Source organism: Budorcas taxicolor, chromosome 4 (genome assembly GCF_023091745.1).
Source record: "Budorcas taxicolor isolate Tak-1 chromosome 4, Takin1.1, whole genome shotgun sequence".
Lineage (NCBI taxonomy): Eukaryota > Metazoa > Chordata > Mammalia > Artiodactyla > Bovidae > Budorcas > Budorcas taxicolor.
This window is the reverse complement of record NC_068913.1, coordinates 3868891-3893940: the sequence shown is the minus strand read 5'-3', so window position 1 is coordinate 3893940 and position 25050 is coordinate 3868891.

Below are 25050 nucleotides of genomic sequence, written 5' to 3'. Positions count from 1 at the left end.
GGGAGGTGACCCTGAGAAGCCACCCTGACCCTGAGGCTAGGGACGGCAGCTGGAAGGAGCCACCCATGCCAGAGGCCAGGGCCCGCAGCCAGGAGGAGCAACCCGAGGAGCGGTGGCTGCGCAGGTGCAGGAGGGCCTAGAGGAGCTATCCCACGTTAAAGGTCAGGAATGGTGGCGATAAGGAGATACTCCTCATCCAAGGTAAGGAGCAGCAGCTGTGCTTTGCTGGAGCAGCCATGAAGAGATACCCCCACGTCCAATGTAAGAGAAACCCAAGTAAGATGGTAAGTGTTGCAAGAGGGCATCAGAGGGCAGACACACTGAAACCATACTCACAGAAAACTAGTCAATCTAATCACACTAGAACCACAGCCTTGTCTAACTCAATGAAACCAAGCCATGTCTGCAGGGCAACCCAAGACAGGCGGGTCATGGTGGAGAGGCCTGACAGAATGTGGTCCACTGGAGAAGGGAATGGCAAGCCACTTCAGTATTCTTGCCTTGAGAACCCCATGAACAGTAGGAAAAGGCAATATGATAAGATAACAAAAGAGGAACTCCCCAGGTCATTAGGTGCCCAATATGCTACTGGAGATCAGAGGAGAAATAAATACAGAAAGAACGAAGGGATGGAGCCAAAGCAAAAACAATACCCAGCTGTGGATGTGACTGTTGATAGAAGCAAGATACGATTCTATAAAGAGCAATATTGCATAGGAACCTGGAATGTCAGGTCCATGAATCAAGGCAAATTGGAAGTGGTCCAACAAGAGATGGCAAGGGTGAAAGTCGACATTCTAGGAATCAGCGAACTAAAATGGACTGGAATGGGTGAATTTAACTCAGATGACCATTATATCTACTACAGCGGGCAGGAATCCCTCAGAAGAAATGGAGTAGCCATCATGGTCAACCAAAGAATCTGATATGCAGTACTTGAATGCAATCTCAAAAATGACAGAATGATCTCTGTTCATCTCCAAGGCAAAGCATTCAATATCACAGTTATCCAAGTCTATGCTCCAACCAGTAATGGTGAAGAAGCTGAAGTTGAATGGTTTTATGAAGACCTACAAGACCTTTTAGAACTAACACCCAAAAAAGGAAAAATAAAATACTCTGAAAGTTAAATCAGAAATAATACCAAGAGAAGCAGGAGGAAAATTAGAGTATAGTATCATTTAGCAAAATTATTTAAAGCAATTATTTAGGTGGGATTAGCTGAATCTGTTAGTTTGACTTGTTTGATCTGTGTCATCTACATTAATGTATTTAAGTGAAAAATATCATTGTTGTCCTGGGTTATGAAAATTGATGACAAGAAAGATGCATAAAAGCCAATTGTCTATTTCTGTTATTTGTTATTGAGGATGAATGAAAGGCCATCAAGACAGATATATTATATGGAAAAAGAATAGGAAATATGAAAGGAATAATATTACTACCATAAAGTTTGTGTTTATTGACTATATAGTTATATGACACTTCCAGTTTATCTCTTCTTAAGAATTTCAAACTGTTATAACCATGGAAAGATCTTTGAACCAATAGTTGTTATAGTCAGCTAAAAGAGTGTATGGATCAGCAGATGAATGGATAAGAAAGCTGTGGTACAAATACACAATGGAATATTACTCAGCCATTAAAAAGAATACATTTGAATCAGTTCTGATGAGATGGATGAAACTGGAGCCGATTATACAAAGAGAAGTAAGCCAGAAAGAAAAACACCAATACAGTATATTAACACATATATATGGAATTCAGAAAGATGGCAATGATGACCCTGTATGCAAGACAGCAAAAAAGACACAGATGTGTATAGCGGACTTTTGGACTCAGAGGGAGAGGGAGAGGGTGGGATGATTTGGGAGAATGGCATTGAAACATGTATACTATCATGTAAGAATCGAATCGCCAGTCTATGTCCGATGCAGAATACAGCATGCTTGGGGCTGGTGCACTGGGATGACCCAGAGAGATGTTATGGGGAGGGAGGTGGGAGGGGGGTTCATGTTTGGGAATGCATGTACACCCGTGGTGGATTCATGGCAATGTATGGCAAAACCAATACAGTATTGTAAAGAAAAATAAAGTAAAAATAAAAATTAAAAAAAAAAAAGAGTGTATGGATCTACTAATATCTGAAGAAATAAAAAGGAAAATAATATTCAGATATGTAGTAAGTAAGAGAGGGCTTGCTGCTGCTTCTGCTGCTGCTAAGTTGCTTCAGTCTTGTCCGACTCTGTGCGACCCCATAGACGGCAGCCCACCAGACTCCCCCGTCCCTGGGATCCTCCTTTAACTTGAGATAAACCTTGTCTGTGTTGAATGTCAGAACATAGCTAGTTGCATGATGACCAGACTGTAGCCATGACAAAAGCTGATCTGCCCTGGGCAGTCCTGTGTCTCTAGCTAGCACCATTCTAAGAACTAGCCTTTAGAGAATGGTATTGATACTACAGCTCATAATAATCCATATCTTTGTGGACGTCAAAATAATTGTAGCTTGTTCTGCCTGATAAACGTAAATGTGCAACTACAGTTGTCAGCAAAGAAAAGCTACAAATTGACATACTCCACTGTAAAATCTGAGCACCTTCATGTCATCATAAAGAAGATACTGAAGATGGATCTTAAACCATAATTCCATAGAAATGGAATGATAATCTGACAAGTGGGGATTTATAATTAGCTTTTGGCAAGAAAGAGCTCTTTGCAGGAAAGAGTTCTTTACAGGATCCCCTTAGTCTTATCACTAAACTTAAATGAGGCACCCCATGATCTACTCATTTTAGGCCCTTTCAAAACTTTTCATCACAAAATAATGTCTTTAATCTGTTGGTTCTGTCTATAGACCAAAGAAGTAGAAATGAAGAATAAGTAATTAACAGATGACCAAATATCTTCTCTAGCTTCCCCTTCAGAAATTTCATGAACAAACTATGTAAACAAGATGTGTGTGTCTTTGTGTGTGTGTGTGTGTGTGTGTGTGTGTGTGTGTGAGTGTTAGTAGCTCAGTTGTGTCTGACTCTACGTAACCTCATGAACTGTAGTTTTCCAGTCTCCTCTGTCCATGAATTTCTCCAGGCCAGAATACTGGAATGGGTTGCCATTCCCTTCTACAGGGGAATCTTCCTGACTTAGGGATCAAACATGACTCTTTATCACTGAGCCACCAGCGAGTCATGAACAAGATAACCTCTAAATTAAAATCATAAGAGGTTAGCAAGCTTGCACATAAGCCTGCATATAGTGGGAGGTGGTGATGACTTTGATCCCCCATCTTGGTGGTCAGCTGAGATTGTTTATTTTTTCCTTTTAAACATTTTCATGGCTGAGAAGAATCTTGGGAGGAAGCTTCTGGAGGACCCTGAGACTACCATCACCCTAGATTGATGGCAGTTTGTTGGAAGCAACTTTCCTTTCTAGCAAATTCATCTCCCTAGAATACTGATTTTTGAGCAGCGAGCATATGGAATTGATTCAGTAACAAAATCATGTGCTCATCCTCTTACCCTCAGCTCTATTTGCATTTATGTGCTATATATAGCATTAAAGGAAGCTGACCTTTGTTAGTTATAGCACAATATACATACAAGTGTATTAACATTGAGTGTGGTATCAAAACACAAATAATTGGATTTGGGAGAAAGCATCCAAGGGGTAAGACTAAAGTGTCTCAAAAGATCACACACACACCCCCACTTAATATACAGAAGAAATGAATGTACAAGGCAAGGGATGTATCCAATGCCATGAGGATGATATAACCCTAAAGTGCATGGTTGCTTTTAACAGACCTAGCTGCTTCTGAAAGAAAACAAAAAAATGTGTGCACTTGTATTACAGAAAATGAGCTATTATTTGCTTCAGTGCCTTCAATAAGCAATAATGCTGTCCTTGGTAGGATTTTTCTTAGAACTTGGTTGTTAACCTCTCTGGTCTATAAATGCTGTTCCAAGTCTTCATCCCAGGTAAATCTCCTTCATATAATCTGCCTCTCCACCTGAGGTCCATGTCTCTCTGGCCTGTGACTAGATTTTATCTGGCCAATCAAAGCACAAAAGTTATCCCACCATATTTGGTCCTAACTCTTGACATGTCTCGTTTCCTAGATCACAGTCAGCATATCTTAAAAAAAGGGTCATATCTACCCTACCTCTACTCTAGTGTCTTATAGCCAGGAACTGAGTTGCAAGAAGTTCATGGAAGGTGGAAAATTTATTTTTGTCTCTTGGAAAATACACACAGGAGGCAGAGAAAATTATCTGATTGTCAATCATGTAATTTCACTTAAGATAGATATCTTCTATTGAAACAACTGCGCTGCCTATAAGTTCCATAGAGTACTGTTCTCCTTTGTACCAGGTGCAGTGAAAGACAACATTTTTAATCTCTTGCTGTGGAAAAAGAAGTTGATGGGAGTAGAGGGTTTAGTAACTTCCCAAATGGTTTCAGATTCCTGTCTTATTTCTTTGAATGTTGGCATGAAATTATTTCATGGCCCTCTTAGACATTTAAGTGACTATGTGGATATGATTTATATTCTATGATAATTGGATAACTAATACTGTTTTAACTCACATAATGAGAACATAATTGATATTATATTATTTCAAAATGATGTTGTAACTTATATTCTGTAACCTCCTATCTTATTAGACTGCCCCAAAAGAAAGTATATACAAGAAAGCAAACTCTCCACCACGACTATTACCACTGGAAGAAAAGCAATAGCTGTGATGCATGACCCTATACTGAATGTCACAACCTATAGTCTTTTTCTTGCCCTGTTTAATTTTACTTTTTATTTATTTATTTATTTATTTATTTATTTATTTTAGTTCTTAACAATTTGTAAGAATATGTTTTTCTCATTTTGTGTTCATGATAAATATGTTCTGTGGAAGCAATTTGGTTATGTGAACTTCCTTCTGCATATATATTAACCTCAATCATAAACATTGGTGGGTGTAATAATAGTATGTCTGGCAACTCATTCCTATTGTTCTCTACGTATTTTAGTCAAAAAGCAGAAATGACAAATGCTAATAGACAAAGAATTTAACTTAAATGTGACATAAATTGTTACCAACATTGAGATTTCCCCCATAATTTAGAGGCAAAAAAAACAAAAACAAAACAAAACACAAAGCTAATAAATACTCAATATATGAAGATCTTATTTTTCTCAATATCTTTTCCTTATAGTGTATTAATTAAAAATAAATATCTAAATATACTCATAAATTATTCTGCCTTAAAAAATATCCACCATTGATCCAATATTCTCCCTGCCCTTTATGAACGATTATCTTAAAGGCAGCAGGAAAGATGAGGAGGTTCTCTTATTTCCATGAGACAGAATTTATAGCTCTGATGTCTTGAAACTGTCAGAGTGATTTTCTTGAGGGATGTAACAAATAAGATAGTGTCATTGGCATTTTTCCATAATATGCATACTATTATAAATTTATCCATCTCAAGATCCAGATTTGTGAGTTTTATGACTGATACAAAAAAAAAAAAGGAGAGTTTAAGGAACATACTCTATAGATAATGTCTCATTTATTCTAGACAAGTCTCATTACTCTTGATTTTCCCATAGATCTGATCAAAGATACAAAACAGTAAACAACATCAGCTTCATATTTATATATCAAACACCTTAGTGACTCTATTGGGTTATTATCAACAAAGGTGTTTCCTTTGACCTTATTTTGATCATTTTGGTGTAATATACTAATCACATTATTTTATTTTCAGAATATTTAAAGCTACAATGCTAAAGAATGTTCAAACTATGACACAACTGCACTCATTTCACATGCTAGTAGAGTAATGGTCAAAATTCTCCAAGCCAGGCTTCAACAACACATGAACTGTGAACTTCCAGGTGTTCAAGTGGGTTTTAGAAAAGGAAGAAGAACCAGAGATAATATTGCCAATATCTTCTGGATCATCAAAAAAACAAGAGAATTCCAGAAAACAACATCTATTTCTGCTTTCTTGACTATGCCAAAGCCTTTGACTGTGTGGATCACAATAAACTGTGGAAAAATCTGAAAGAGATGGGATTACCAGATCAACTGACCTGCTTCTTGAGGAACCTATATGCAGGTCAGGAAGCAACAGAACTGGACATGGAGCAACATACTGGTTCCAAATAAGAAAAGGAGTACATCAAGGCTGTATGTTGTCACCCTGCTTATTTAACTTATATGCAGAGTACATCATGAGAAACACTGGGGTGGAAGAAGCACAAGCTAGAATGAAGATTTCCAGGAGAAATATCAATATCTTCAGATATACAGATGACATCATCCTTATGGCAGAAAGCGATGATGATCTAAAGAGCCTCTTGATGAAAGTGAAAGAGGAGAGTGGAAAAAGATGGCTTAAAGCTCAACATTCAAAAATCTAAGACCATGCATGTGGTCCCATCACTTCATGGGAAATAGATGGGGAAATAATGGAAACAGTGACAGACTTTATTTTGGGGGGGCTCCAAAATCACTGCAGATGGTGACTACAGCCAAGAATTTAAAAGATGCTTACTCCTTGGAAGGAAAATTATGACCAATCTAGCCAGTGTATTAAAAAAGCAAAGACATTACTTTGTCAACAAAGGTCTGTCTAGTCAAGGCTATGGTTTTTCAAGTAGTCACGTATAGATGTGAGAGTTGGACTATAAAGAAAGCTGAGCATAGAAGAATTGATGCTTATAAACTGTGATGTGGAGAATTCTTTTGAAAGTCCCTTGGACTGCAAAGAGATACAACCAGTCCACCCTAAAGGAGATCAGTCCTTGGTGTTCATTGGAAAGACTGATATTGAAGTTGAAACTCCAATATTTTTGCCACATGATGCAAAGAACTGACTCATTTGAAAAGTCCCTTATGCTGGTAAAGTTTGAAAGCGGAGGAGAAGGGGACGACAGCGGATAAGATATTGGATGGCATCACCAACTCATTGGACATGAGTTTGTGTAAACTCCTGGGGTTGATGATGGACAGGGAAACCTGGAGTGTTTCATTCCATTGGATCACAAAAAGTCGGACACAACTGAGTGACTAAACTGAACTGAACAGTTTATAGCTAATATTTGGAATGTGTCTACATTTAACTGGCCAATTTGAAATACTAATAGAGATAGGAATTAAAAGTTTCTGGAATATATTTTCAACCCTATAAACAAGAAATTACCTCAGGTTGGCTAGACTTCATTTTATGTATTTATGTGATTCTTCATGATAATTGGCTTCCCTGGTGGCTCAGATGGTAAAGATCTGCCTGCAATGCTGGAGACCCAAGTTTGATCCCTAGGTGAAGAAGATGACTTGAAGAATGGAATGGTTTCCCACTCCAGTATTCTTACCTGGAGAATTCCACAGTCAGGGGATCCTGGAGTATCAAAAAGTCAGACATGACTTAGCAACTAACACTTTTACTTTATGAAAATTGAACTATAGTTGATTTACAATATTATATTCATTTCAGGTATAAAATACAGTGCTTCAATATTTTTACAGATTATGTTTCATATAAAGGTATTACAAGATAATGCCTATAACCCTTGTGCTGTACAATATTTCCTTCTAGATTATCTATTACATGCATAGTAGTTCATATCTATTAATTTCATACCCCTATCTTGCTTATCCCTCTCACTCAGGCAAATGCTAACTTATTCTCTATATCTGTGTTCTTGTTTCTGTTTGTTGTTTATGCCCATTTATTTTATTTTTAGATTTCACATATAGGTAATATCAAAGCATTTATTTTTCTCTGAATTCTTTCATTAAACATACTAAACTCTAGGTCTATCCATGTTTCTGCAAAGGATGTAATTTTTTTGTTTGTTTGTTTGAATAATATTCTACTGTATATATTCAGTTCACTTCAGTCACTCAGTTGTGTCTGATTCTTTGTGACCACATGGATTTCAGCACCAAAATACTAGCTTATATTTGTTGTCATTTATAATTGTTATAATTTGCTATAATTTAACAAATAAACTTGTTTTCAATTTTTATTCTACTGAAAGATGTGAAATATATACATATTATATAACATGTTTCATATAGTGCATTTATTCTATTTTGAAGAGCTTATTTTTCTATGCTTAGTCTCCTGATAAGCATCAGTTCAGTTCAGTTCAGTCACTCAGTCGTGTCCGACTCTTTGCGACCCCATGAATCGCAGCAAGCCAGGCCTCCCTGTCCATCACCAACTCCCGGAGTTCACTCTGACTCACGTCCATCGAGTCAGTGATGCCATCCAGCCATCTCATCCTAGGTCGTCCCCTTCTCTTCCTGCCCCCAATCCCTCCCAGCATCAGAGTCTTTTCAAATGAGTCAACTCTTCGCATGAGGTAGCCAAAGTAATGGAGTTTCAGATTCAGCATCATCCCTCCAAAGAAATCCCAGTGCTGATCTCCTACAGAATGGATTGGTTGGATCTCCTTGCAGGCAAGGGACTCTCAAGAGTCTTCTCCAACACCACAGTTCAAAAGCATCAATTCTTTGGTGCTCAGCTTTCTTCACATCCATACATGACCACTGGAAAAACCATAGCCTTGACCAGACTGACCTTTGTTGGCAAAGTAATGTCTAGAGATATGTTATTAATATATAACATTTCAGTCAGTACAGTCACTCAGTCGTGTCTGACTCTTTGTGATCCCATGAACTGCAGCACGCCAGGCTTCCCTGTCCATCACAAATTCCTGGAGCTTGCTCAAACAAATGTCCATTGAGTCAGTGATGCCTTCCAAAATCTCACCCTCTGTCATCCTTTTCTCCTCCTGCCTTCAATCTTTCCCAGCATCAGGGTCTTTACAAATGAGTTAACACTTCACATCAGGTGGCCAAACTATTGGAGTTTCAACTTCAGAATCAGTCTTTCCAATGAATATTCAGGACCGAATTCCTTTATGATTGACTAGTTTGATCTCTTTGCAGTCCAAGGGACTCTAAAGAGTTTTCTCCAACCCCACAGTTCAAATGCATCTATTCTTCAGCACTAAACTTTCTTTTTGGTCCAACTCTCATAACCATACATGACTACTGGAAAAACCATAACCTTGACTAGAAGGACCTTTGTTGGCCAAGTAATATATCATTTATTTTTCCTAAATTTAATTTAGGAAATTATAAATTTTTCCTAAATTATAACCTTCCCCTAATTTAATTTAGGATAATTAGAGTTCACTTTTTGATGGACATATAGTAAAGGATTTGTCAAGAATTATCTCCTGTTGAGTGGCCATGCATCTAGTATCATGGTTAAACAGACAGGAGAAATGCACTCAGCCTCCCAGTGTAGGAAGACATGGATTATTAACAGACACATCTTGAAAACAGTAAAAAGACCTTCCATCTGTCCATTGCAGTTATAACTAGAATACCAAATTGTTTTAAATACCCATGAATAGATGGACAGTTTAATATTGTAGCCTGTATTTTAGGTAAGATATTAGTTTACTTTTAAACTAAACGAATAAGAAACTATTTAAGAATGAGGAAAACGCATGTTTCATTATACTATGTGAAGATGTAAAGTTGTAAAAATATTATTAAAACTATTAAACTGGGGAATATAGAAGGGTGAACAGAAAGCAATTGATTCTAGTGATTGCATTAGGACAATGAGTGCATTCATTTTTTCTGTCTCTTTTGAATAAAGTTGCTATAGTATCAGTTATATAGAAAGTGAACTTTGGGTAGTCATTAGGATTGTGATCATTCTAATGTCACAGCTGGCCCAAGTAACCCAACAACACATTTAAATACACATACTCACATTCCTAAATAGCATGGCAGTGAGACACTTGACCAAAACTGAGACTTCATATGTTTGTCCCGAATACATTAATCATATATATTTGGCTTACACCCAGACTTCCCTGGTGGCTCAGACTGTAAAGCGTCTGCCTACAATGTGGGAGACCTGGCTTCGACCCCTTTGTTGAGAAGATCCCCTGGAGAAGGAAATAGCAAACCACTCCAGTGTTCTTGCCTAGAAAATCCCATGGACAGAGGAGCCTGGAGGGCTAAAGATCATGGGGCCCCAAAAAGTCAGACACGACTGAGCGGCTTCACTTTTACTTTCACTGAAATCAGTATAAACTGATTTGGAGACACACAGAAGTTAGCATGGGCTTCTTTGGTCACTCAGATGGTAAGACTCCAAGTGTAATGTGGGATCCAATTCAAACCCTGAGTCTAATCCCTGAATTGGGAAGATCCCCTAGAGAAGGAAATGGCTACCCATACCAGTTCTCTTATTTGGAGAATCCCATGGGCAGAAGAGTCTGACAGAGTACTGTCCATTGGATTGCAAAGTGTTGGATATGACTGAGCAAATAATCACACATGCACACAAGGAGGCTAGCATGGGATGGGGATGAAGGTCACAAGAAATTGAGGATTACATCAGATTGCTACTCATAATGTAGAAAGAAGTGACATGAACTCATCCACTGAGACTCTTGAGAACCCCTACCTTTTGTCCTTCATTTTCATTGACCATCCATTTACCCCTTTGTTTCTTTAATCTACAGCAATATTAGCACACTACGTGAAAACTGAATTTGCTAAGGTTGCCATAAAAATAGTAGCACCCTGGGTGTCTTACATCAAAGAGCCTTTATTCCTACAAAAATTCAAGATCAATATGTATACAAAATTTGATTTTTCTGAGATTTCTCTCTGTCAGTCTTTCCTCTCTATGTTTCATATGATTTTCTTTGTGTACAAATCTGGGTCATAATTTCCTCTTTTTCTAAATTTGCTATTCACATTAAATTATGGACCAATCTAGAGGTCTCACTTTAACTTAATTATATTTTAAAGACCCAAGAAAATTAAAGACAACAAGGGAACATATTATGCAAAGATAGTATAGACCTAGAAGAAGCATAAGATATTAAAAAGTGGTGTCAAGAATACATAGAAGAACTATACAAAAAATATCTTCATGAGAAAGATAATCACAATGGTGTGATCACTCACTTAGAACAAGACATCCTGGAATGTGAAGTCAAGTGGGCCTTAGGAAGCACTATTGTGAACAAAGCTAATGGAGGTGATGGAATTCCAGATGAGCTATTTCAAATCTTAAAAGATGATGCTGTGAAAGTGCTGCACTCAGTATGCCAGCAAAGTTGGAAAACTCAGCAGTGGCCACAGGACTGGAAAAGGTCAGTTTTCATTTCAATCTCAAAGAAAAGCAATGCCAAAGAATGTTCAAACTACTGCACAATTGCACTCATCTCACACACTATCAAAGTAATTTTTAAAAGTCTCCAAACCAGGCTTCAACAGTACCTGAATCATGAACTTCTGGATGTTAAGGTGGATTTAGAAAAGGCAGAGGAACCAGAGATCAAATTGACAACATCTGCTGGATCATTGGAAAAGCAAGAGAGTTCCAGAAAAACACTACTTTTGCTTTATTGACTATGCCAAAGCATTGACTTTTGGATCAAAGCAAAGTGGAAAATTCTTAAAGAGATGGAAATACCAGACTGCTTGACCTGCTTCCTGAGAAATCTGTATGTAGGTCAAGAAGCAACAGTTAGAACTGGACATGAAACACCAGACTGGATCCAAATAGGAAAAGGAGTATGTCAAAGCTGAATATTGTCACCTTGCTTATTTAACTTATGTCCAGAGTACATCATGAGAAACTCTGGGCTGGATGAAGCACAAGCTCGAATCAAGATCGCTGGGAGAAATACCAATAATGTCAGATACATAGATGATACTACCCTTATGGTAGAAAGCGAAGAACTAGAAGAGCCTCTTGATAAAATGAAAGAGGAGAGTGAAAAAATCGGCTTAAAAATTAACATTCAGAAAATTAACATTCAGATCATGGTATCTGGTTTTATCACTTCACGACAAACAGAAGGGGCAACAATGGAAACAGTAAGAGACTTTATTTTGGGGGCTCAAAAATCACTGCAGATGGTGACTGCAGCCATAAAATTAAAAGATGCTTGTTCCTTGGAATAAAAGCTATGACCAACCTAGACAGGATATTAAAAAGCAGAGAATTGCTTTACCAGCAAAGGTTCATCTAGTCAAAACTATGTTTTTTACAGTAGTCTTGTATGGATGTGAGAGTTGGATTATAAAGAAAGCTGAAGGCTGAAGAATTGATGCTTTTGAACTGTGGTGTTGGAGAAGACTCTTGAGAGTCCCTTGGACTACAAGGAGATCCAACCAGTCCATTCTGAAGGAGATCAGCCCTGGGTTTTCTTTGGAAGGAATGATGCTAAAGCTGAAATTCCAATACTTTTGCCACCTCATGCGAAGACTTGAGTCATTGGAAAAGACTATGATGCTGGGAGGGATTAGGGGCGGGAGGAGAAGGGGACAACAGAGGATGAGATGGCTGGATGGCATCACCGACTCGATGGACGTGAGTCTGAGTGAACTCTGGGAGTTGGTGATGGACAGGGAAGCCTGGTGTGCTGCAATTCATGGGGTCTCAAAGAGTCAGACAGGATTGAGTGACTGACCTGAAGGGATTATGCTCATCTTTGCATGAATTGTTAGCTTGGTATCTCTAATTTCTTTTTGAAAAGATCTCTAATCTTCCCATTCTCTTGTTTTCCTTTATTTCTTTGCATTAATCCCTGAGGAAGGCTTTCTTATCTCTCCTTGCTATTCTTTGGAACTCTGCATTCAAATGCGTGTATCTTTCCTTTTCTCATTTGACTTTTGCTTCTCTTCTTTTGTTAGCTATTTGTAAAAGCCATATTGCAAATAAACTAAAAGTGTGAGTGGTATATTCAAATAAGCTTTGCACTACACACATACACCCCCCCCCACACACACACACACATGATAATTTTAATTAAATTGAGTTAGTTATAAAATGGCATAGATAAAAGCATCCACAGTGTTTAGAGCATATGCCCTGGAGACTGAAAATGCTTTCTTCTTTTCTCTAAGGCAGTATCTTAGTAACTAACCTAATGTATTTTCATATTTCAAGACCTTATTTTTAAAGAGAATAAATTTGTGAATTTCAGACTATTTACTTAGAAAAAGAAAACTTTATAGATAAAGTGCTATACTACATTTACTTCTTTTTGCGTATTTTTAATACAAATTGCTATATAATGTTAATATTCAAAGTTCCCTGATCTCTCTTAGCTATCTTTTAAGGATTTGATAATCTTAATCTTTTTCATTGGTTAAAACATATTCCAGTAATAATTACATAATGTATATGTATAGAATAACATAAATTAGTGATATACACCCCCTTTAACTCCCCTTGAGAGAAATACAATTATTCATCAAACACACAGAAATATGATGGTTTACCATGCGACATCTTTTACAAATACCATAGCACAGTTAGTCTGTCTCTGTGTATGTATATAGATAGATTGATAGATGTATATAGATAGATAAAATACAGTCTATAATCCATTTGAGATGTACAATTGAAGAATCATTCTAATAGTTATTTTTTGAAAGATGATATATAGAATTCAGCAAGAATTTCTAACTAATATAAAATAGATACTTTAGATTTATGGTTTGTACATTCTCTTATATTCATTGTTTACATTTTCAACTACTGATAATTCTTTAAGAACAAAGAAGAAAGGCAGCGTATCCTATTTTTAGAATACAAGAGAACTTGAAACTTCTTACACATCAAATAAGGGTACAGATGGACACAGTTAAGAGGGTTTATGTAGAAAGGACTTGAGAGGACATACATTTCAGACGGAGAAAAATAAGTGGTGAGAATATGACATAGTGAAGAAGCCAGTGTAAATATTCTCCCTAAAATTGAAAGGCCCAGCTTGAGGTTAAAACCCTGCATCTGTTTGCAACAGGATGCTCAAAAGTGCATGGAATGAAAAATAAATAAATAATAAAAATGTATCTATGGCCTGGTAGTAGACTGGAACCAGAACTTATTTACTTATTACTATTTTTTACCTGTGAGGAGAACATGGTAGCATTTCAGAAAGCAAATAAGAAATGAAAGTAGATTGTTTTATTAAAATTCTACAGCCAGCAATAATAGTCTGGATTTCTCCTTTCTTAAAACTCCAAAGATTTGGATACAGAAAAATCCCTTTGTTTTAAAAATAATGTTTAAAAAACTACTAACATAGCTTTAAAAAACTGTTTTGTTTTATTATTTTTTAATATAAATTTATTTATTTTAATTGGAGGTTAATTACTTTACAATGTCGTATTGGTTTTGCCATACATCAACATGTATCCACCAAAGAAAATGTTTAAAAAACTGCTAAAATATCAAAATGAAGTAATGGACAAAGTACAGAGAAACTAATCAACAGAACACAGTAAAGAAAAATTAAATGACATTAAAACATTGTCTCAAGTTTAATAATGGTGCATCAATCACATATGTAAATAAGTCAACAAATCAGTTAGGAAAATCTATCACAATATATACATGTATATATGCAGTAGAAGCCAGTAGAACTGAGAAAAAAATGGAAAATTAACTGCTTAAATTAATATGAAAATTATATAGGAAAAATAATCACTATGAAATGCTGAAAAAAGATGCTAAAAGATGGACCCAAGGAAAGCATTAATAGACAACAAAAATATTAAATAATTTTAGAGGAAAAGAAAGGACAAATTAAAGACATCATAAAATTTTGGAGACTGTAATAGAGAAAGCATAAATTTTAAAAATGAGACAATTATTTAATTAGATAACATGATATTTTTCAAACATAAATCTAATATTAAAAGGTACCTTGTATCCTAGAATAAATTGCTCCAGGTTAGTATAATCTCAGTGTTGAGATTAAATATAATTGAAATATTACCACACATACAGAAGGTTTCCTGACACGAAATTATCACCTTGTGAAAACTTACGCAATTTCTATCTGGAATGAGAAACCAAACAACCAACACCACACACTACTTTCCAGTTATTAATGCTTTTTTTTTTTTCTCTCTCTCCATTACTGTCAGTTCAGTTCAGTCGCTCAGTTATGTCCAACTCTTTGCGTCCATTACTATGGTGACCACTTATTTTAATGTCTGAGCTTAGTTCTGCTTATTTTTAGATTTGCATGAATGGACTCACACAGTATACACATATTATTGTTTGTCTGGTACTCTATCTCAACAATGTTTGTGAGATTTGTACTTATTGTTATAAGATATTCAAATTCAGTTAGTTTTATGGCTGTATATTTTTCCTATCAGTAACTCTATCAACTTCCATGTGGCACTAGTGACAAGGAACCCACCTGCCAGTGCAGGAGACATAAGAGACACAGGTTTGATCCCTGAGTTTGAAAGAACCCCTGGAGAAGGAAATGACAACCAATTTCAGTGTTCTTGGCTGAAGAATCCCATGGACAGAGGAACCTGGTGGGCTACAGTCCATGGGGTTGCAAAGAGACAGACATGAATAAAGTGTTATTGCATAGTAATGTATATATCTGTTCTATTGTTGACAGCCATTTGGATAATTTTTATTACGTTACTCTAAATACTGCATCTTTGAACATTCTTGTACATATATTCTGTTGCACGGAAATATAGATTTCGTCAGTGATTTAACTAGGAAATAAATTGCTGACTCATGTGATTTGTATATACTCAAGGATGCATTTAACTTATTAGTTTCACTTAGTTTTCCAAAGTATCAGTTTATTTGTCAGTTAAACTCCTTCCAACATAATATGAGCAATCATTTATGCATGATTATGTCAAAACATGTTTAATCACTACTGTCAATATTTGGTATCAATACATTTTAATGATTCTTATTAATCTTTATTTTTATTATTATTATTTGTGTTTTCCTGATGACTGTGATTAGGCAACCTGTCACATATTTTTCTCATCACTTGAACATGCTCTTCTTTGAAACACCAGATCAAATGTCCTGCTCATTCTTTTCAATTGAGTTGTATGTTCTTCCTGATTTGTCTATAATATATTCTAGATAGAAACGCTTGTATTCTTCCAATCTATAACTCAACTTTTCTCTTTATGATATTTTAATAATCAGAAGATACTAAACTTGGTTTATACTTATTTTTCTATCTTTTGATAGAACATTAATGTGCTTATAGTTGGGGTTTCTTTCTCTACATCAAGCAAAATAGTTATCCTTTGATATCTAACATGATAAAATTTAATACTCAGTCCAAACTTCACCATTAAGTGTAATGGAATAACAATTAATGTTTATGTGCTATAGAGAAGACTACTAAAAATAATCACTCATTATTCCTATTATCAAACACTGTGCTGGGGTATTTCCAAAATAAACAGAATAAAAAAATTAAAATACACAAACTGAAAAGGAGAAAGTAAATGTATGACTATTTACACATGACATATATTTTACCAAAAAAAAAAAACAAACCTAAGCGAAAAAAGAAACCTGAAAACTCATTTCAAACAATAAATAAATTAGATAATGCACAAAATTAATATAAATCAATACTATTTATGTAATCAACATATACTTAAGATATTTAGAAAAATAAATACCATTTATATGGTTCCAAAAATTATAAAATGTTAACATATACACTTAATAAATTATGGAAAGTTTAAAACTCCCAGGAATACTTTAAAGAAAGCCATTGTAGTACTTGTACATCAACAGGGATCAGTGGAAACAAAAATGAAAGACTTACCTGGCAGAAATAATATAAACTCTGGAGTATAATAAAATTAGCATCTGAATCAGGACAAAAAATTAGTTTCCTTTAATATAAACATGTTTGCATAGTCAAGAAACATTTGAAACAAAAAAAAAGTTTTATGCAAATCTCTTAATTTAAAAATGCTAAGAAAACAATTGTATGAAATAATAAAAATTGAAGGCTAACATACTAGTTATAGTTTCAATTTTATCATTAGGCTCAAATCAATAACATATAAAATAGAATTTTGATTAATTTACATTACAGATATAAAACTGCAAAAAAAAAAAAAGTGTCGTAAACCAAGCAGAAAAAGAGACTAAATAAGAAAAAAAATATTGAGACCCTATTATATAAAAAGCCACAGCTTGTCTAATTCACAAAGTACTCATACAAAATAATTTGTAAAATATCCAACAGAAAAATGGGCAAAGATATGAAATGTAATAGAAATGATCATGGTATGCCATTTTTCTCTGGTTAGTTTGAAAGAGACCCTAGAATTTAACAATATGCTATTATCAGAAATGTGCAAGGAAAAGTGTGGAGTAAACACTATTTGTAGCAGGGAGGAACTTATTTTGGAACAATTTGTATAGAAAACTATGTAGTAAAATATAAAAAAAAATTACTAACTAAATTTCTAAAAATATCAGTAATAATAATTAAGCATCTTTTAATTTCATGGCTGCAGTCACCATCTGTAATGATTTTGGAACCCACCAAGATAAAGTCTGACAGTGCTTCCACTGCTTCTCCATCTATTTGCCATGAAGTGATAGAAACAGCTGCCATCATCTTAGTTTTCTGAATCTTGTGCTTTAAGCCAACTTCCCACCCTCCACTTTCACTGTTATTATGAGGCTCTTTAGTTCTTCTTCGCTTTTTGCCATAAGGGTGGTGGCATTTGTCTATCTGAAATTGTTGATATTCCTTCTGGTAATCTTGGTTCCAGCTTGTGTTTCCTCCAGCCCAGCGTTTCTCATGATGTACTCTGCATATAAGTTAAATAAGCAGGGTGACAATATACAGCCTTGACATACTCTTTTTCTTATTTGGAACCAGTCTGTTCTATGTTCAGTTCTAACTGTTGCTTGCTGACCTGCATAATAATATCTCAAGAGGCAGGTCGAGAGGTCTGGTATTCCCATCTCTCTCAGAATTTTTCACAGTTTATTGTGATCCACCAAAGACTTTGGCATAGTCAATAAAGCAGAAATAGAATTTTTTTTTTTTTTTTCTGGAACTCTCTTGCTTTTTTGATGATCCAGCAGAGGTTGGCAATTTGATCTCTGGTTCCTCTGCCTTAGAAAATAGTTATCAGCTTGAACATCTGGAGCTGACAATTCATATATCACTGAAGCCTGGCTTTTAGAATTTTGAGTATCACTAGCCTATGAGATGGGTACAATTGTGCAGTAGTTTGAGCATTCTTTGTCATTGCCTTTCTTTGGAATTGGCATAAAAACTGACCTTTTAACAGTCTTGCGGCTACTGCTGAGTTTTCCAAATTTGCTGGCATATTGAGTGCAGTGCTTTCACAGCATCATCTTCTAAGATTTGAAATAGCTCAACAGGAATTTTATGACCTGCACTAGCTTTGTTCATAGTGATGCTTCCTTAGCCCAACTTGACTTCATATTCCACGAAGTCTGACTCTAGGTGAGTGATCGCACCATCATGATTACCTGGGTCATGAAGTTATCTTTTATACAGCTCTCCTGTGTATTCTTTCCACTTCTTCTTAATATCTTCTGCTTCTGTTAGGTCCATACCATTTCTTTCCTTTATTGAGCACATCTATGCATGAAATATTCCCGTGGTGTCTCTAATTTTCTTGAAGAGATTTCTAGTCTCTCCCACTCTATTGTTTTCCTCTGTTTCTTTGCTTTGATTGCTGGGAAGGCTTTTTTATCTTTCCTTGTTATTCTTTGGATATCTGTATTCAAATGGGCATATCTTCCCTTATCTCTTTTGCTTTTCACTTCTCTTCTTTTCATAGCTATTTGTAAGGCCTCTTCAGACATTCTGCTTTTTTACATTTCTTTTTCTTGGGGAAGGTCTTGATACCTGTATCCTGTACAGTGTTATGAACTTCCATCCATATTTCATTAGGCACTCTGTCAGATCTAGTCCCTTAAATTTATGTATCACTTCCATTGTATAAATGATAATGGATTTGATTTAGGTCATAACAGAATACCGTAGTGATTTTGCCTAGTTTCTTCAATTTAAGTCTGAATTTGGCATTATCTGAGCCACAGTTAGCTCTCGGTCTTGTTTCTGATAAAGCTTCTCCATCTTTGTCTGCAAAGAATATAATCAATCTGATTTTGGTGTTGACCAACTTGTGATGTCCATGTGTAGTCTTCTCTTGTGTTGTTGCAAGAGGGTGTTTGCTATGACAGTACGTTCTCTTGACAAAATTATATTAACCTTTGCCCTCCTTCATTCTGCACTCCAAGGCAAAATTTGCCCGTTGCTCCAGGTTTTTCTTGACTTCCTACTTTTGCATTCCAGTCCCATATAATGAAGAGAACATCTTTTGGGGTGTTAGTTCTAAAAGATATTGTAGGTCTTCATAGAACCCTTCAACTTCAGTATGTACTGATTGGGACAAAAACTGGGATTACTGTGATATTTAATGATTTTCCTTGGAAACGAACAGAGATCATTCTGTCACTTTTGACGTTGCATCCAAGTACTGCATTTTGGACTCTTTTATTGACTATGATGATGATCTGTATTCCATTTCTTCTAACGTATTCTTGCCCAAAGTGGTAGATATAAAGGTCATCTGAGTTAAAATCACCCATTCTTTTCCATTTTAGTTGGATCATTCCTAAAACGTTGATGTTCCGTCTTGCTATCTCCTGTTTGACCACTTCCAATTTGCCTTGATTCATGGACCTAACATTCCAGGTTCCTATGCAATATTGCTCTTTAAAGCATTGGACCTTGCTTTCATCACCAGTCATATCCGCAACGGGGTGTTGTTTTTGCTTTGGCTCCATCTCTACATACTTTCTGGAGTTATTTCTCCACTAATCTCCAGTAGCATATTGGGCACCTACTGACCTGGGGAGTTCATCTTTCAGTGTCCTATCTTTTTTTTTCCTTTTCATAATGTTCATGGGGTTCTCAAGGCAAGAATACTGAAGTGGTTTGTCATTCCTTCTCCTTGTATAATTTATATCTTTGAATCATGTGATATTGAAAAGTGAATAATTTTTTTAAGAGAACTATGTATGTCAAATTTAAATTCTTTCCTTGTGTTTGATAGCTTGATAAGAATATTTCTTTCAATCAGCAATTTAACCATTTGATACATAGGGCTACTCACAATTATATGATTTTTTTAATATAACTCCATGATTATACAATCTTTAAAAAATCTAAACAGATTATATAGCTAATGACATCAATTATGAGTAACTCCAGAGCAATAAGAAAGCAGGAGACATTGAGCACTTTCAACTTAACTTCATAAGGAGAACTTTAATTATTGTGAAACTGAGTGACCATTTCATTAAAATTATTACAGCACTAGTTTACGGACAACTTCCACATACATTCTCTTGTTATCTGTTTTTGAACATGTGTGAAAGTAGATATATCAAACCCAAAAAGACTCAGAGGTATGCAAAATTTTTCAGAAAATAAAAAGTATTCTTAACTGAGCTAAAGGCCAGTAAAGTTCTAATTATAAAATATTTTGTTTTAATTAGAAATAATGTATTTGTTAATTATAAGCATTTCATGAAATATAGATATATAAATAAGAAAATAATATTCCTAGAAACACCATCTATGAATAAGTAGTAAGTAAATAGTATTTTATAAGAACTACGAATTTATAAAATTTAAAAGTATGGTATTACCTTTTTGTTTTCTTTTTTTAAATAAATTTATTTATTTTAATTGGAGGTTAATTACTTCACATTATTGTATTGGTTTTGTCATACATCAACATGTATCTGCCACATGTATACACGTGTTCCCCATCCTATACCTCCCTCCCCCCTCCCTCCCCATACCATCCCACTGGGTCGTCCCAGTGCACCAGCCCCAAGCATCCAGTATCATGTATTGAACTTGGGCTGGTGATTCATTTCATATAAGATATTATACATGTTTCAGTGCCATTCTCCCAAATCATCCCACTCTCTCCCTCTCCCACAGAGTCCAAAAGACTGTTCCATACATCTGTGTCTCTTTTGCTGTCTCACACACAGGGTTATCGTTACCATCTTTCTAAATTCCATATATATGCATTAGTATACTGTATTAGTGTTTTTCTTTCTGGCTTACTTCACTCTGTATAATAGGTTCCAGTTTCATCCACCTAATTAGAACTGATTCAAATGTATTCTTTTTAATGGCTGAATAATACTCCATTGTGTATATGTACCACAGCTTTCTTATCTATTCATCTGCTGATGGATATCTAGGTTTCTTCCATGGCCTGGCTATTATAAACAGTGCTTCAATGAACATTGGGGTACACTTGTCTCCTTCAATTCTGGTTTCCTCCGTGTGTTACCCAGCAGTGGGATTGCTGGGTCATAAGGCAGTTCTATTTCCAGTTTTTTAAGGAATCTCCACACTGTGGTCCATAGTGGCTGTACTTGTTTGCATTCCCACCAACAGTGTAAGAGGGTTCTCTTTTCTCCATACCCTCTCCAGCATTTATTGCTTGTAGATTTTTGGATTGCAGCCATTCTGACTGGTGTGAAATGGTACCTCATTGTGGTTTTAATTTGCATTTCTCTGATAATGAGTGATGTTGAGCATCTTTTTTTCATGTGTTTGTTAGCCATCTGTATGTCTTCTTTGGAGAAATGTCTATTTAGTTATTTGGCCCATTTTTTGATTAGGTTGTTTATTTTTCTGAAATTAAGCTGCAAGAGTTGCTTGTATATTTTTGAAATTAGTTGTTTTTCTGTTGCTTTTAAGTTTAATTAGGTCCCATTTGTTTATTTTTGCTTTTATTTCCAATATTGTGGGAGGTGGGTCATAGAGGATCCTGCTATATAGTATTACCTTTTATACTTATAATTATATAAAAATTATTTTCTGATGCAGCTAAATATTTTTAACTTATAATGTTAATATATGTATAAGGCTAATTAAAATAGCCTATCTCCCGTTTTTGGTACTCACATAATTTTTTAATTTTTCCTATTATAAATATATTTCTGAGGATAACTCTTCACAATTGCATTCATGGAAATCTAATTGTTATGTTCAAATAATATAAATGATTCTAAAGGTTTTTATATGAGCAAGGAAATGTTGAATTTTTTTTTTAAGTTTTACTTTAATATGGAGTTTATTTTTAAGAATAGTTTTAAGTTCACAGCAAAATTAAGCCAGAATGTACACAATTACCATATATTTCTTTCCCCATATCTGAATGGTTTCCTCCATTATTAACATCCCACACCATAGTTACATTTTTTACAATTGATGAATCACAAATAACGCATAATTATTACCCAAAGTCCATTAGGGTCCACACATGGTGTAAATTCTATGGGTTTTAACAAATGTACAATGACACATATCAACCATTTTAGTACTACCCTTAAAGCTTTCACTGCCCCTCTAAAAGTTCAGTGCTCTTGAAATAATCTTTTGTTGAACAGAACTTGTTATTTTGATGAAGTCAAGCTTATCAGTTATCAATTCAATGGATTGTGTCTTTGGTGTTCTATCTAATATATCATTACTAAACATAAGTTCATGTCAATTTTTTTCCTGTGTTATTTTCTGTTTTGTAGTTTTGCTTTTACACACATGTCTTTGATCCATTTTGAATTGATTTTTCTGGAGGATATAAGATCTGTGTCTAGATTCACATTTTGTATGCAGTTGTCCAGTTGTCCCAGACCTCCCAGGTGGCTCAGTGGTAGAGAATTCACCAGCCAGTGCAGGAGACATAGGAGATGCCTGTTCAATCCTTGGGTTGAGACTATTCCTTGGAAGAGGAAATGGTAACTCACTCTAGTATTCTTTCCTGGAAAACCCCATGGACAGAGGAGTCTGGTGGGTTACAGTCGATGGTGTTGGAAAAGAGTTGGACATGACTTAGTACATACATCCCGTTGTCCCAGTATAATTTGTTGAAAAGATTATCATTTTCCCATTAAATTGCCTTTGTTACTTTGTCAAGTATCAAATGCCTTTATTAAAAGTGTGGGTCCATTTATAAACTCTTTGTTCTGTTTTACTAATCATTTGTCTGTTCACCAACACCATAGAGTCCTGATTATTGTAGCTTTATTGTAAGTCTTGAAGTCAAGTAGTCTCAATTCTTCAACTTTGTTCTTCTCTTTCAATGTTGTGTTAACTATTTTGTGTCTTTTGACTCTCCATAGAAATTTTAGAGTCAAATATCTATATCTACAAAACAGGAACCTGAGATTAGGGTTGAGATTGACTTTGATCTATAGATCAATTTGTGAAAAACAGATAGTGACAATGTTGAATCTTCCTATCCATGAACATAGATTATCTCTCCATTTATTTATTTTTCTTGATTCGTTTTATTAAAGTTTTATAATTTTAGTCATATGGCTCTTGTATATATTTTGTTTGATTTATACCTCAGCGTTTCAATGTTGGGATGCTAAAGGAAACAGTATTAGGTTTTCAAGTTCAAAGTTAACTTGTTCATTGTTATTGTATAAGAAAGTTATTGACTTTTTACATTAATCTTGTATACTGTGACCTTGCTCTAATTTCTTATTGGTTATAGTACTTTGTGTCAATTCATTTGAATTTCCACATAGAAAATCATACCATCTGTGAAGAAAAATAGTTTTGTTTCATCTTTTTCAGTCTCTGTACCCTTTAGCTACTTTTTTTATTTTATTGCATTATCTAGGGCTTCTAGCTGGATGTTCAAAAGATGTCATAAAAGACTGCTTTTGCCTTTTTCCTGAGCAAAATAGTTTTAATTTCCCCAAAATTATTTTTTATAGTTGGTCATCTTTTTAAGTCCCTAGTTAGATGCATGAACATTTTGTTATAATCCACTTTCATTTTCTGAATTATCTATAAACTTAAGCACTTTCATATACTTATATTACAACTTTTTTGGTAAATTATCATTTTATTCATCTGTCCAATTTTCTAACTACAACCATTGGGTTTCTTGTGGAGTAAAAATAATTTTTAAAACAAATTAAACTCTGTTGTATAATTTTAATAAACATAAGCTTTTAAAAGTTGAAAACAAATTATAATTCTACTGCTTAGGGTACAGAGAAGACAATGGCACCCCACTCCAGTACTCTTGCTTGAAAATCCCATGAAAGGAGGAGCCTGGTAGGCTGAAGTCCATGGGGTCGCTAAGAGTTGGACATGACTGAACGACTTCACTTTCACTTTTCACTTTCCTGCATTGGAGAAGGAAATGGCAACCCACTCCAGTGTTCTTGCCTGGAGAACCCCAGGGATGGGGGAGCCTGGTGGGCTGCCATCTCTGGGATTGCACAGAGTGGGATACGACTGAAGCGACTTAGCAGCAGCAGCAGCAGCAGCAGCAGCTTAGGGAAACTACCATTGTATTATGATTTATGTTGATATATACTTATGGTATTTTATAATACTTATATATTATATATATTCAATGTAATATGTATATCTTTATATGTATATTATATGTATTCAATGCTTTTGTGCATTTCTTTTTTCTTGGGGATGGTCTTGCTACCTGTCTCCTATACAATGCCACAAACCTCTGTCCATACTTAATCAGGCACTCTCTGTCTATCAAACCTAGTCCCTTAAGTCTATTTCTAATTTCCACTGTATAATCATAAGGGATTTGATTTACATCATATCTGAATAGCCTAGTAGTTTTCCCCACTTTCTTCATTTTAAGTCTGAAGTTGGCAATAAGGAGTTCATGATCTGAGTCACAATTAGCTCCTGGTCTTGTTTTGACTGACTGTATAGAGCTTCTCCAACTTAGGCTACAAAGAATATATTCACTCTGATTTTGCTGTTGGCCATCTGGTGGTGTCCATGTGTAGAGTCTTCTCTTGTGTTTTTGGAAGAGGGTGGGTGTTATGACTAGTGTGTTCTCTTGGCAAAACTCTATTAACCTTTGTCCTGCTTCATTCTGTACTCCAAGGCCAAATTTGCCTATTACTCCAGGTGTCTCTTGACTTCCTACTTCTGCATTCCAGTCCCCTATAATGAAAAGGACATCTTTTTTGGGGGTGTTAGTTCTAAAAGGTCTTGTTGGTCTTCATAGAATGGTTCAACGTCAGCTTCTTCAGTGTTACTGGTTGTGTCATAGACTTGTATCACCGTGATATTGAATGGTTTGCCTTGGAAATGAA